The sequence below is a fragment of the Schistocerca cancellata genome, chromosome 1 (assembly GCF_023864275.1).
Source record: "Schistocerca cancellata isolate TAMUIC-IGC-003103 chromosome 1, iqSchCanc2.1, whole genome shotgun sequence".
In the NCBI taxonomy this organism is placed as follows: Eukaryota; Metazoa; Arthropoda; class Insecta; order Orthoptera; family Acrididae; genus Schistocerca; species Schistocerca cancellata.
Window position 1 is genome coordinate 805,974,951 of NC_064626.1, and position 16,302 is coordinate 805,991,252.

Genomic DNA, 16,302 nt, shown 5'->3' on the forward strand with positions numbered 1-16,302 from the left:
TCCCCAGACCACCTTCTCTACCCTCTGGCTCCTACCCCTGTAACCGCCCCCGGTGTAAAACCTGTCCCATGCACCCTCCCACCACCACCTATTCCAGTCCTGTAACCCGGAAGGTGTACACGATCAAAGGCAGAGCCACGTGTGAAAGCACCCACGTGATTTACCAACTGACCTGCCTACACTGTGAAGCGTTCTATGTGGGAATGACCAGCAACAAACTGTCCATTCGCATGAATGGACACAGGCAGACAGTGTTTGTTGGTAATGAGGATCACCCTGTGGCTAAACATGCCTTGGTGCACGGCCAGCACATCTTGGCACAGTGTTACACCGTCCGGGTTATCTGGATACTTCCCACTAACACCAACCTGTCAGAACTCCGGAGATGGGAACTTGCCCTTCAGCATATCCTCTCTTCTCGCTATCCGCCAGGCCTCAATCTCCGCTAATTTCTAATTTCAATTTGCCGCCGCTCGTACCTCACCTGTCTTTCAACATCATCTTTGCCTTTGTACATCCGCCCCGACTGACATCTCTGCCCAAACTCTTTGCCTTTACAAATGTCTGCTTGTGTCTGTGTATATGAGGATGGATATGTGTGTGTGTGCGAGTGTATACCTGTCCTTTTTTCCCCCTAAGGTAAGTCTTTCCGCTCCCGGGATTGGAATGACTCCTTACCCTCTCCCTTAAAACCCAAATCCTTTTGTCTTTCCCTCTCCTTCCCTCTTTCCTGACGAGGCAACCATTGGTTGCGAAAGCTAGATTTTGTGTGTATGTTTGTGTTTGTGTGTGTGTCTATCGACCTGCCAGCGCTTTTGTTTGGTAAGTCTCATCATCTTTCTTTTTAAATATATTTTTCCCACGTGGAATGTTTCCCTCTATTATATATATATATATATATATATATATATATATATATATATATATATATATATATTAATAATACTTACAGTGTGTCATAATAGCTAAAATTTGACATTGTGTTTCTTTGGGTGTATTTTTCCTGTATAAGACATTTCAGGGCAGGTTTCAGCATTTCAGATTAGAACATTCCAGAGTAGAGTCTGCGCAGAATACTGAGGCCAGCAGATGAGCAGACGGGAGGGCATACATGGGGAGAGTGGTAGTGGTGGGTCTTAAAGGCAGGCATTTTAGGGGAAATGCGGAACGCTGGAGGGGGAGTGCCATTCTAAACTGAAACCTGCGCTCACACCTTTCTTAAATATGAAGCGGGGGCCTCCATGACTGCACTTGATGGTGACCATTCAAAAAGACCTGTAACCTCTGCTTTGGTTAGTATCTTAAAAAAATTCCACCAAAAATGCAGATTTATTTTCAGTTGGCTTGTTAACCATTTTAACTTTCAGAGAAGCTTCATGTGTGGCGAATTTTGAGTAAAACCTACACATTTCTCTGGTTGCCATGTTAAAATTTGCTTTTTTTGCTAAAATACAGCAGAGTTTACACAGTCTCACCTCACTAATATGTTGTGCAGACACAATAGTGAGAGACTTTTGAAAAACTGAGTGATTAGGTGAGGAACTGAGGAAAGCTAAGGTCAGTAGCTAATGAAAAAGTGCATCCTTGGTACAAAAAAATGTGTTTCAAAATCCATAGTGTTCCTCACCATCTATCGAGGCCCCGAGAAGATAGGCACAGTATCATGGACCTGACATATAAAGCTCTAAGTAAAGCAAAAATGAAATCTTTTATAGAATAATTTCTGTAATATCGTTTGAGGAAGATAGCCACGTGCGCACTTGATTCTGTCATCACCGACTGGTCGGAAGGTGGCAAACACCTGTTGGCATCCCCTTCCGAACAAATGAATGAACTCATCCAGCTCTTTGGGCAAAAATTAGTCACTGCACACTGGCCACCATGTGTGCGGACTCTAACACACATACACACATGTACAACTCACAGGTGTTGTGTGCATGTGTGAACCTATATCCAATTCATATAAATACACACATCATAAAAAGTTTTGCATCACCTAAGTTCCAAGCGTTCCGGAACCTATATAGAACATTAGAATAGAGATCAACATAAACATCATTTAAGCTCTTTTTATTGCTCATGTAAATCACACATTGCATGTTGCACCACCATATAGCGAGACCTTCAGAAGTGGTGGTCCGTATTGCTGTACACATTGGTAACTCTAATACCCAATAGCATGTACTCTTGCACTGATGCATGCATGTATTTGTCATGGTATACTATCCACAATTCATCAAGGCACTGTTGGTCCAGATTGTCCCACTCCTCAACAGTGATTCGGAGTAGATCCCTCAGAGGGGTTGGTGGGTCATATAGACCATAAATAGCCCTTTTCAATTTATCCCTGGCATGTTCGATAGGGTTCATGTCTGGAGAACATGCTGGCCACTCTAGTCAAGCGATGTCATTATCCTGTAGGAAGTCATTCACAAGATGTGCATGATGGGGGCGCGAATTGTCGTCCGTGAAGGTGAATGCCTCGCCAATATGCAAACGATATGGTTGCACTATCAGTTGGAGGATGACATTCACGTATCGTACAGCCATTACAGCGCCTTCCACGGCCAGCAGCAGCATACATTGGCCCCACATAATACCACCCCAAAACAGCAGGGAACCTCCACCTTGTTGCACACACAGGACAGTGTGTGTGTAAGGTGTTGAGCCTGACCGGATTGCCTCCAAATACGTCTCCGATGATTATCTGGTTGAAGGCATATGCGACACTCATCAGTAGGGACAGGAAAAAATCGGTGTTACTTTATGGCCAAAATCGGTGTTATTTTTTGCACTTTTCGGTGTTATTTTCTGGCATGCCTTTTCTATTATCAGTTATCTATTTTTGTCATATTTAACCATGCTATGTTGAAACTGGAACTATTCCAAAGATAGGGTGGGTCAACCATGAGGCAAGTCTAGAGGAAAATTATTTTAACAAAAATTTTTGACACAAATTATTATTTAAAAACAAACACCAAAGTTAAAAATGAAAACAGCAGTATGATGCAGATATTTTATTGATGACATGTTCCCCGCTTCTTCATATCGTTCTTGAGCCATGGCGACCACAGAAGCCGGCTCATGAAGATCCGTTAGGAGCGTGAAACATGTCATCAATTAAGTACCTGCAACAGAGACTATTATTTAAATTTTTAACATTTGTATACTGTTGCTGCGCTTAGCCATAATGGTATGGAATGTTACATGTATTTTAAATACTGGGAAAAAAATTATTTATCAATGATGTATCCAGCAGATTAAAAAATATACAGAATTTCCTTTTTTTCAGGTTCGCAATCAATTTTTGACACTCGATAATTTTTCTCATCGACTTAAATATGTACGTTAAATGCTTGAAATTTCTTATGGAATAGCAATAATGAAACTTAGAAGAAAATCTTTTAATATAAAGAAAAATCTCTGCCTTTGCAATGCTCTTCTTAATAAATAAAATGTCTTTACTGCATCCCTAAGAGATTTTTCTGTATGAATATCACCAAGAAAGCTTGAAGGTTATTTTTTAAGTATTCCTAAGTAACAAAATATTTATAAACATGTACAAAAGGTATTTCACTTGGGTTAAAAATAGGACAAAATTTAATTTTCTTAATTTTTTTAATGTTCACTCAGATGTTGCTTGGAAACAAAGTTTATTATATTTTTCAGTACACGTGTTGAGTTTTAAACTCCATTGTCCATCAGTAACACAGTATTTTAATAGAAGAATTAACTTCGAAACGATTGAAAAACGCGCCACAAACAAAACACGAGTCAACTGAAGTGTACCCCCACTCTAACTGAGACAGCTATGCGCATCCGCGAATCTGGCAGCAGCGTAAGAAAAATTTTTCCGGGTGGATGCTGGCTGCTTCCTCTCACTATTTGTGCACCAAACAGCCACACTCCAAGTAGCCAGAAGCAGGAGTAGGCGCTGCTTATATGCGATTTCAGTTCTGAGCATGCGCGGCAAGCTGTCTGGTAACTGCTGAAACGAACCATAGTTCAACGAAATTTGAAAACAATCATATCGATATTAATTAAAATTTTCGTAAGTTAATACGTGCAGAAAAATACGCACTCATTCCCAAGGGTTGGCAGCGAGCATACGCAAAACAGTTGTCCTGCCAATGAATGGTTTCTGTAAACTTGACTAATGGCTTCAACACAGTCATGTGCTGCAATATTAACTTGGTTTGCGTACTATCACGGAGTACACCTTTTTTTTTGTTTGGATGATTTGAGAAAGGGTTCTGCCACATGAAACCCGATCATCAATTAAACAAAAGTAACTGAATTTTGCAACTTTGGCTGTTTTCTACATCAAACTAATTAACTCAAGTTGCTGTCTGTTATCAATCCAGCGTGCTGGAAACCCAAAAGGATGAATTTTATAGCTGCTCGTTTCCGTCGTAGAAATTACCGCTGTCCTGTAAGATACCTGCCGCACCAACCATTCGAAACTCATCACGTATTCGGAAGTAAACACCGAAACATTTATTTCATTCTTCGACCTGCAATCAGACGGAAATGCATCATTTATTGCAGAACATACTTGTATTACACTTTCGGATTTTTTCCTTTACTTTTACAGTGAAAATTGGTGGAGTTGCAAGCTCAATGATTGATAACGGTGTTAGCAGTGTTCGCGCTCACCCTCCTTCCAAATACTTGAATTACATTCATAACAAAAGACCCAGACTGTGTCGACAATGCTACGATGGGGAAAAAAAATATATATTAGCGTGCAGTGGAACCACAAAACTATCCGTTACGTCATGGCTTACTCATTCGGCCACTGTCTTTTCCTAATGATCACATTTCTTCAAGCCTCATATCGTTGCTGCGTTATTAACCGCATTTAATAAGCATTGGTGACGTGTTTGTGATAGATTATCATTGCGCCATTGCTTTGAAACGGCACACTGCCGTACATACACTGCAAAAGAAATAAATAATCGAAATTCATACAGAGGTCGTTCGTACGCACTCGCAAAAGTCTATAGTCGAAAGGCCACAGATGAACGTAGAAAATTTCAACATTAATCGTCATTAGATTTACGAAATTTCTTACGAGGACACAGAGAAATTTTGTTGAAAAACTCTAATTTTGCGTTACTTCCTTAAAAGCCGCCGAATTCGCGTTACCTCCTTAACAGCTGAATTCGGTTTATTTCCTTAAAAACTACCAAATTCGCGTTATTTCCTTAAAAACCACCAAATTCGTGTTATTCATCGCGTTATCGTTTAAACGAATTTTTCCTTTCCCTACTCATCGGTAAAGAGAACGTGATGCCAATCCTGAGCGGTCCATTCGGCATATTGTTGGACCTATCTGTACCGCACTGCATGGTGTCGTGGTTGCAAAGATGGACCTCGCCATGGACTTCGAAAGTGGAACTGGGCACAGTCTGAGTCGTAACACGACATCCTGCGGCTGCATGAAAAGCATATTCAACATGGTGGCATTGCTATCAGGGTTCCTCCCAGCCATAAATAATCCATAGGTAGCGGTCATCCACAGCAGTAGTAGTCCTTGGGCTGCCCGAGCGAGGCATATCATTGACAGTTCCTGTCTCTCCTCCATGTCAGAACAACATTGGCTCACTCCAAGACGCCTGGACACTTCCCTTTTTGAGAGTCCTTCCTGGCACAAAGTAACAATGCGGACGCGATCGAACCGCGGTATTGACAGTCTAGGCATGGTTGAACTACAGACAACATGAGCGGTGTACCTCCTTCCTTGTGGAACGACTGGAACTGATAGGCTGTCCGGCCCTCTCTGTCTGATAGGCGCTGCTCATGCATATTTACATCTCTGGGTGGGCTTAGTGACATCTCTGTGTCTGTGATATAATATTCACAATCAACATGTATCTTCAGGAGTTCTGGACCGGGGTGATGCAAAACTTATTTTGATGTGTGTATATTACTTCACTAATTGTCCATTTCTTATCTACAGAGGCCATTTAGGATGATAAAGTGGGAAATTCTGCATATAAATACATGTATTGTTAGGGGTCAGAATACAGTTGCATGACAACCATATCCAGTTTCATTAATGAAATTTTATAAATTTATGAATACATTAAATTGCTTATTCAAAGAGAACATTATGAATGCACTGTGGTAGCATGTCCACAGCACTTTAATAAATGGTGTTAAATTTCACTGGACAACAAGTATTTAAATTTGCTTTTTGTGTTAATTGTGTGAATACATGCATATGTGGTGTGATATTTTGTGTATTTTCGATTGGTGAGTGGTAGGAAAAATGTGTTTTGGAGTTGTGGCATCAGCTGTAGTCTGTGTTTGTGCTTTATACAATTTTGCAACTAGTATCCACATTTAAAAAAAAACTGTTCACCCCAAATGTCAGTTTATGTCTATGTGAACAAACATATGTTTTTGAGAATTTCAGGAAGTGGTGAGTGTTGTGCATAAGGTACTGCTTACTTCTAACGCAAGTTTTAAAAAGGGAGACTGGCTGGGGGCTTTCTGGGCGGACCAAGTGCATCGACAAAGAATCATCCAGCAGCAAACAATTCTCCCCATTACAAGTCAGCAAGTGGTGGACCTTCAGCCTGCTCTCTAGTATGTGTCTGGTACAATAGTGGCTTGTGCTTGTTGTGTACAACTTCGTACACAGTGATAAGGAGAGGTGTGCTTCAGAGCAGTGTGGCAACTGTCACTGTAGCAAAGTTGGACAGGAGCACAAATGTTTAGTGAGCAAGTTAACACAATAAGCAGAAGATTCACTTTTATTTCTTCAGATGTACAAAGCCTCATTACAAGTAATAAAGCAAGAAACAGAGTCCAGTTATCACAATGTCCACAAGGGTGAAGCAAGACCACCTACAATAAATAGGTGGTCTTGGGTGAAGCAATGAGGCTCCAAGTGCAACAGGACCACCAAGCTGAGGCTCAGCGGATGTGCTCTATTGGGTCCACCAGATTTCACACGACCACCACTGGCATCATAGAGAAACTTGCAGTTCTATTGCTATGACAATTGTGGGGTGGTACCTGCTACAGTATGAAATGTGGTCATATTGAAATACTTCATAATTCTTTAATCATTCAGTGTTTCACAATGCGACAACATATTGGTGTTCTTGCAGCATTGAGGTGCATTTATAAAGACATTCATACTGTAACAAATATATGTACAATAGACACCGCAAATTGCGAACTGCTGAATACTTCATGCACACTGCTAGTGGGCACTGAAATAAATAAATGCATTGTCCTGTCTTTCCTTCGACTCACATTCATATAAGGCTGCAGTAGAAAGTAAATGATGTCTGTCCTTTCGGACGACAGGCTCCATATCTGTATAGACAGATATTTTATTTGTTGAATTATTGCATTATATATCTTTATATTAAGTAAATGTGTTAGGTCATAGTATCCTCCACAGATACACAGCAAATGAAAGCAATATGGCAATTGTTGGATCTAACTATACATTAGGGTGACCAGAATTTCCACATGAAAGAAAAGGGATGTTTGCAAATAATTGGGATACAGGACACGACGTATGACTACATTGCTTTACTAGAACAAATGAAAACTAAAGTTTAGACACACGAGAAACCATATATTTTAACAAGAAATTTCAAAACAAGCTTTTAGTGGTAATACATGGTATGATAATTCATTGTTTTTTCCGAGAACTGATTATAATTCAAAATATTGAGCAATTGATAGAATGACTTATAACAAATGAACACTAATGTAGACATAAAAAATCCACAGGTCATTTAGCTACTGTATCAGGAACACTACTACCAACTTTGTACTTATCAAAAGACTTAATATCTTTCAGAAGCTTTGAACTGGTTAATATCAGGTATTCCTTTCAGGCAAGGTCTTGCTAATGATTCTTAACTATTACAATTGCTTCATTAGTTTCCATGGTAAAATGATTTTTCTCATCAATCCAAAGGGAATTCACAATTAAAAATACACTTTCCACAACAGCATTTGTGCCTGATACAGCAAGAGCAAAACTCAGGACCGCTATATTTTTACATGAAGTACCTGTACTTTTAAGTGTATGGAATATGTCACACTATCTCTTATCTGTTTCCATATTAGCTTTTCCCCATTCCTCAAGCTTCTTGGATAGAATGTTGTTCACATATCCTATCTCACCAAACATCTATCTTCATCTATCTGAAATGTTGCTCCTGAATCTACTGTGTTTAGAATTTTCAGGTAATTTAAAAGTTCAGTCCAAGAAACAGAATGTGTTAGTGTTATCCAGTGAAATGATTTCAGAGGTTGAAATGGAGAAATCCACTTTCCTAAGTAAGTCACAAAAGTGTCATAAAATAAATTGGCAATTGCCTTGTGTTTTGACTGTGTGAAAATTCCTTCCTTCCCAAAGTTAATTAAAATTGAAAAGAAAAAAAAAAATTGAAATTTACTAAATTTCCTGTTACTGATTTTTTTTTCAAGCAGCTCTAACTCCTCAGCTGATTCTGTTGCTGAAATTGTTCTTTCCAACTTTTGGACTGAATTTGAAAATATTTTCAATTAGCTTTGAGTGAAAGGAAGCAGTGACTGCGGGCTCTCAAAAACTATTTCAGCCATATAGGACACTGATGCCGAGACAGAAAATAAGATTTCAAAGATCAATAACTCTTGTAACTCCTGTCAACAATGACAAACATCTAGTTTTAATACTACCAACAACTTGCTTGTATTCAGTGTCAACAAAACCTCAGAATGATTTCAGTTCCTCCAAATGCATAGTGTAAATGTGAAAAATTTTATTCACGTTTGTTTCTATGGAAAGAATATCTGCACTTGTTTGAACTCCATTGTGCACCACATGGGCTGCACAACCAATGCCTTAAATGTTCCTTCTTGAGAGCACTGTTCTGTTTGGAATAAACAGTGTTCATTCTATTCTCTTTCACCCAGCAAAGTTGGTATTACAGTTATCTGCACAATATGTGACAATCTTGTCAACTATATTTTCCTTTTCTAAAATATCCAGAATACAGGTGGCTAATAATCCTGCCGTTTCACCACTAGTGTTCTGAAGACAGATTACTTAGCACTGAACACCTTTGGTAGGAATGAAATACCTCGCTAGAACTGGTACAAGCTTTAAGCTTTTGTAATTTGATGCATCAACCATAACAGACACATACTTAAGGTCCTTTAAGTTCTGACTGAAATTCACTCACTGCATATGGTGATAAAACATTCACTAAAACTAACTCACATTTTATATTACAACATGTGAATTTGTTCTCAAATAGGTCTCTGATCTGAAGAGCTATGCAGTCCATTGAATGGAAAGAATGAATGTGTTTTGCAGTATGGAACATAAACAAACAGCTCTTCTTCCACAGCAAAACGTTTATCTTCCTCTGTAGTTTATTTGTTCTTACAAAGGTAGGTATGCTGCTAGAAAATCTTACAGAAACTGGTAGCAGGTGCTTCTTTTTCTTCACATGCTGCATTATATTTGCATGTCCTCCAAGTCCAATGGAAAAACCTAAACAACACAAAGTACATTCTACATTCATACTCCGGTTTCATTCAGGAAAGAGAACTCTTCTTTTATTGTTTTCAAGAAAGAACACTTTCTTTTCCTCATATTAATGGGCACTAGTTAGTTTCGTACACAGAAAACTAGAGACAGTGGAGCGCACTAAAGCAAGTTCGCCAAACCTAGTGTTGAAACTGCTGCCTGTTTCCCATTGTTGTCTGTAATAGTCCAAACATTGTGTTGGTTGCATCTACTGCAAATTTATGTCATATAACAGTGAATAGCTAATTCTTAACTATAAATACAACTGAACATTGGTAGCCCTATAACATTTTTTAATGAAAAATTGTTACATCTTTCCAACATTTCTGCTGTAGCAAATAATCGATACAAATCACAAAGCTGGTGCATAAGTCACTGGCACTGTGAATTATGACAGAAAATAATCTGCTCACATCTCTCTGCATACCGTGACCAAAATCATTTTCCTTTATTCCACCTTTGCATTCAAGACAAAGCAGGACTCAAGAAAATGTTGAAAAAATTACATCTATGACATTAATTTGATGTAAAGATAAATAAAAACACAAAATGGAGGTGAGAGAGATGAAAAGTTAAGGCTGATTACAAAAAAATGGGATATTTGGCGTCTCATTGAGTATTTTGCGGGACAACAGGAAGCAGAAGAAAAAGAGAGAGAGAGATCCCTTAACAATGGGGCATTTGGTCATCCTACCATACATAACCCTGTTCCGTTTATCTCAATTATTAACTGTTTCTTAATGATAACCAAAAGTTATGTTGGCCAGTATTAAAAATTTTATAATTCAAAAACGGTAAATGATCTGTAAGATTTTCTATCACAAATTGACAGAATGAAAATATGCATCAGTTGAGCATGCCAAACATATATTTCATATGTTTTAAGTCGTGTTTTTTGATAATTGGTGTAAGTGCATATGTGTTAGATCATGTTTAATTAATTAAGTCTCTGCTGTTTTATGTACCATGTCATGTTTGGCCTTTATGGGAGCATAAATAAATGTTCTTTAATTTAAACCATACATCTAACCTGTACCTTTATTATAAGGGAAATGGTGGTCTATTTCATAGATTTTTGGAAATCATGCCATCATTCGCATGATTGGCAAGGCTCTCAGAGATGCCGATTTGTGGAGGTTGGATTTCTGGAGGAGGTACCGAGTGGAAGCTATACAATGAACTTTGTGTTGATATCTTAGAGAGGAGAGACGTGATGTTGCAGAGCAGTTAGTCCGATGAAGTGAAATTTTTTGGGTGACTGTCTGACTGTTGTGCAGATTAAAACTGTTTTAATCTGCCAGCAAGTTTCATACCAGTGCACAATCCGCTGCAGAGTGAAAATCTCATTCTTGTGATGAGTTATTGATTTGTAGTGTCTACTACTATTCTGATCACACAGATTTACACATTCTTAACTGCAGTTGAATATTACCAGATCATATCTTTTAAACATAATTACTGTAAGACTACCATTTCTCTATAGTCTTTCATGTGACTGATTGAGTAAATTATCACTTTATTCAACATAAATTTGTGGTGTTGCCTACAATTTCTTATCATCAGATAAAAACCGTTTATGCCATTTATTATTATTCACTTAACAGCAGTTTGTTTTTGTTTATAATTTAGCTTAACTTGCCCATGCTTTAGCTATTTGAGAGGGAGGATCATAATCTGTGACTGCTACTTTAGCTGTCTTAGCTAATGGGCATAAAAGCAGATGTGCACTGCTCAACGTCGAGCCACATATTGTGAACAGAGCCCTGCATAGTCTAAATACCAACTGACCACCACCCCCTTCATTTAGTATGTTGAAAATATGGTTTCCTATCAGATAATCTGATAAGGAAATCTACCAATATTCCCTAATTTTGGCATGTTGCATATTAAATAGGCGTATGAGAGCTACAGTTACTACAGAGTGCATTATAACTATCATATTACATCACATTTAATTTTAGAAGTGTGCAGTGTATTCATTAATTGTAAATTTCTGTTATTTTTGAATTTGTAAGTGGCCGTAACCTAAAAACAGTTCAAAGTCAGTAAATTTTATCCCAGTTTTCTTCTCTTCCCTTAAAAAACCCCCACATTGTTGGGTATTAACCACTTCAGTTGTTAATGGGAACTTATAATCTATCTGTATCCAACTTCATCCTATTTTCCCTTTTAAATTTCTAAGCTACCTACCTGATTAAGGGACCTAACATTCTATGTTGCAATGTGTAGAATGGCAGTTTAGTTTTTCTTGGTGACGGCATATTCTCAGTTGTCCCCACCTGGAGTTCCGAATGGGAGACACTTTTACTTTCAGAATATTTTATGCAAGAGGCTGCAGTCATCATTTGATCATACAGAAAAGCTGCTTTCTCTTGGCAAAAATAACAGTTGTTAAATCTCTTAGCTTTCAACGATTCGCAGTACCTGCAGAGCAGGCCATGTTAGCAAATGTTGCAAGACCACAGAAATCAATCATCCAGATTGTTGACGCTGCAACTACTGAAAAAGCTGCTGCCCCTCTTCAGGAACAATAGGTAAGGCCAATATTACACTATCAAATTTCTTTGACAAAGTTGGTTTGTGAAAAGTATTTGATGTAGTGTAATAGGGAACTTCTGTAAAATGCTGCTTTCCATCAGTTTTATTTGATTAAATCTAGCATCTCACCTTAGACTTGGTCAAAGAAAGCAATCATCCCTGTTTACTGCAACCAGCTGGCCTATAAAACACACTGCAAAACCATTGGGCATTGTTATGTGGGGTGGGAAAGCACATTCAAAATGCAAAGGATGTCATATATTGGAACTTATTGTGGCACCATACATATGGAAAGGCATTTTATAATATGTGATGAAATAAAATGTTTTCCTTTTACAGCATGGAAAATAGAAAACTCACTCTCTTTCTTCAAAGTGAGTTAGAATAGGCTGCACTGACAGTTTTGTATATGAAATCAAAACCAAGTAAACTGTGAGGCAAGTCAATGGTCACCATCGATGTTTATTTCTTCACTGAATAGAGAACTGAAGAACTATAGTTTTTCAAGGACTGCAGCGATAGTCAAACATGTATAAGAACTGTATTTTGTGTTAAATGCAATAGAACATGTGCTACATTTACATTAAGATATGCACATATAGGAGAAAGTGTCATGGCCAGATGTGCTGGAGGACTTAACGTTGCAGCCAAGAAAGAGAAACCTGATAGGTACAAGCAAAGCACAGAAGCAAGGAAAAGGTCAAAAGGTCTTTTATAAGAATAAACAGTAGCTAATATACAAGAAATTAAAAATTGTACCTAGTTTTGAATGTATTGAAATGCGTCTGAAATCTGTAAAGAAATTTGTGAAGCAGACAACTGGTGAAAAGCATCAGAAAATACTTGGCAAGCACATGAATATACTCCGTCAGTTCCTTTGGAACTTAACACAGGTCAGGTCACGTCACAATTCATTTCTCACGTAATTTTCGATGAGACGACCCAGCTACTCTGAACCGTATACATCACACTGTACTCAGATTCTTCTGTGTGTTAACATTAATAGGAGGAGAAATATTAGTTCATTGCACTTCATGTGTGTATTGGAACAATAACAGCCCCATTTAGTGACTGGGAAACTAACAACATTAAAAATAGCAAATTCCCAGTTGAAATCGTGTGGTTCTTGTGTTACTGTATGTCAGCCATTCTGAAGGAACTATGACACAATATTTGCCGACAGTGTAATGCATATTATTGTGCAACGGCAAAGATCTTTGCCCGAGAAGTGTGATGAATATTTGATCCATTTTCTTTGTCAAAGAAATTTGTTAGTGTAGTACCATTCTTAGTCTGGCTTCACCAAATTTATCCCTCCATTGCGGATGCACCTGTGTTACAGCTATTTTTATCATTTACAAACACAAGCCAGCCCACCTTGGCAAGGACCATGGTTCTCGTGGAGTACCCATAAAACTAGGTCATGTAAAGTTCTTACTGAGGAACTTACTTTACTTAGGAAAAATGGGTGGTTATCTTTAAATTATTAGGTTATATGAACTACAATAAAAATTATTCTGCTGCATTGTCCTTTGATGTACAGAACAGTGAAAGTGTTGATTAGGAGTGATACAAACTAAATACACAGGTTGGGTTTTAGATGGAAAAATAAGAAAATGATTTGCAAAAATTTAATAGCTACCAGAGATTAATCATTTTAGAATTAAAAAATATAAAAATACAAATGCACATAAAAATTATAAGAGTAAGGATTTATGCAATTTGGAAGAAACAGTTATACATACAAATTTGAATAAAGACATGTAACCTGTCTTTCAATAAGAGAGCAATTGAACAAATGTTGTTCTCTGTTGATACAGATTCATTATATAAATAGAACACAACTCATGTAATAAAAATAGCTATAATTTTCAATATAACTTTGATTCAAATTGACTAGAAAATGTGAAAGATTGTCCTCCATCTGTGTCAATAAAGAGAGACTGGGACAGGGACAGTTATACAAACATGGGGGTAAGGGGGTGGGGGGAGGGGCAAGGAAGGAAGGAGGGAGGGAAAGAGAGAGAGAGAGAGAGAGAGAGAGAGATGATAAATCTGAATGAACACACAAACAGGTTTTTTGCATGTGGCATCCTGCACAAAATGTGTCCTATACAAAATATCCATTACAGGTATTATATTTTACTTTCGGACAAGTATTAAAAATACTTAACAATATATATTTGTACACTGTTTTGAACGTTATTTCACACACATATATACATACACAAAAATAATTGGGTAACTGAGATTTTGTCTGATTGATTTAATGTTATTTATAAAATAAGCCATCTAAAAATATGATTTACTTAATAATGACAATAATGAATTAGGTATTGTCCAGAGTGTACTTGGCCCTGCCAAGAACAAGTACAATAATGATATTGCATTTTATACCGACAGAAAAACAAACAAATTAAAATATTTACAATAATTGACAGAATAATAGTGTGGCCATTTTGAATATAACTAATTTTCACAAACATCTATTGTTTTCAGATTTATTGTGACAACACTTCATCAAATACCATCTATGACACAGAATGCGAAGATGGCCACTGTATGGTCAAAACTGGTGTTGATCGTTTTTACATTATACGTATGATTGTGTTTAAAATATTAAAGACATTGTGGCTTACAACCTTATGACTTAATAAAACTGCATAAACATTCAAAACTGACCCTCTAACTTTAATAAATTTGGAATATGACAGTGTTGTCCAGATCTGTAGTCAAACTAACATATAATTAGTATGTGTATAGAAGTAATTTTATTGCAATCTTTGGCAGAGTTCTTTAGTTCAGTCTTGATCCCATTTGGTTAAAATTGGTTTATTTTTACTCATAGTTTTGTGAAGAAAGAAGCATTCCAAATTTTCTATGAACAAGAGATAAATATCTTTACAACATCTGAAGTTGAAGTACAATAAATAAAACTATGAATTCATTGAATCTTGCTGGATGGAAGATGTTTCTGACATGTGTTCCCAACTCTGGCCTTATCCAAATTCTCATTTTAGTGAGCAAGTATCAAGTATTTACACTTAATCAATTTGAGAGAGAGTGCAACATGCCATCTATACCAAATACAAAAATCTAATTCTACAAGATATTAAATGATTTTAAGCAATTTGTCAAAAGATGTGACTTTCAGCATCTATGTTAATATGTAATACAGTTTGCTCATTACAGTTAACAATACTCTTTCTACTTTTCCAAGAAATGTGTCTGAGATTGAACAGGTAGAGAGTGATTTTCTTGAGGAGAGAAAGAAAAGAAGGCTGTGCTGAGCTCCTTCAGCGTCAAGACACCTTATGAATGTCATCATTTTCCACAAAATCTTTGAAACGACCCTTTTCCAGATGCAAATGGGGATTTAGGTGATGATCTCATTGTGGAAATGATGTAACTGCAACAAAGTTACTTCTTGTAAGTTTTAATTTTCTTCATACTGTTCATATAATGCAGTTTCAATTTGTTTGTGTCTCACTTCTATATTTCTCTTGTACTCAAAATGAAAAACATTTTTTATAGCTTGAAATAACAGTACAAACAAAGCATGTAAAATACCTGTATTCATTGGAGCCATTACCTTTGAGTCACAATACACAAAAGAACTATGCATTAAAAACAGAATTTTATGAGAGATTAAATCTTTACTTCATCTGGGCAAATTATCAGCTTACATGTAAATTTATGCAATTATCAGAAAGTAACAATTATCACTTTGGTACATGTAGCTGTATAACAGTAAGACATTATGTACACATACAAATATCTATAATGTGGCAATGGTGAAATGTAAGTAATTGGTCAGTTGTCAGTAGCAAGAACTGCTAGCCACCTGCATTAAGCAGCTTAACAGCAGAACTCCCTTAGACTGAAACAAATTATGTCTTCAGTAGTGAAACATGATGAAACTGTTGTCACATTTGTTGTACATATTTTAAGTTGCCTGCTCCAGATGAACAGCAGTTCTCCCTTTAATTTATTATGCTGGTACGTCTGAAGCTTGTTACCGTTTTGTTATAATTTATTGTGGGATGGAAGTTTTGTGGTACTGACAACTGTGAAGGTCTCCTTTGGTCTGCCATCCTTTTCATTTTGAAAGATGCTGCGGCTGCAGTGAAAGATCTGCTCATAGGGCACACATATGATGAACAGGTAACTAGTATCTTAAAGCTACTAAAAATATATTTTTCCATTTCCATTAC

General features: G+C 37.2%; 1 protein-coding gene and 1 long non-coding RNA gene across 3 annotated transcripts in view; one reads left to right on the forward strand and one right to left on the reverse strand.

The window, feature by feature from the left end:
• The first annotated feature begins 9,557 nt into the window (after positions 1–9,557).
• Positions 9,558–15,214, forward strand: LOC126188038 (uncharacterized). Its single transcript, XR_007537819.1, has 2 exons — positions 9,558–12,084; positions 14,588–15,214. It is a non-coding gene; the product is annotated as an uncharacterized LOC126188038 (long non-coding RNA).
• Positions 13,706–16,302, reverse strand: part of LOC126188008 (ras GTPase-activating-like protein IQGAP1) — a 334,889-nt gene continuing 332,292 nt past the window's right edge. For both annotated transcript variants that reach the window (XM_049929428.1, XM_049929435.1), the window contains exon 33: positions 13,706–15,497. The gene's annotated coding sequence lies outside the window, so the exon portion shown is untranslated. The remainder of the gene's footprint in view (positions 15,498–16,302) is intronic.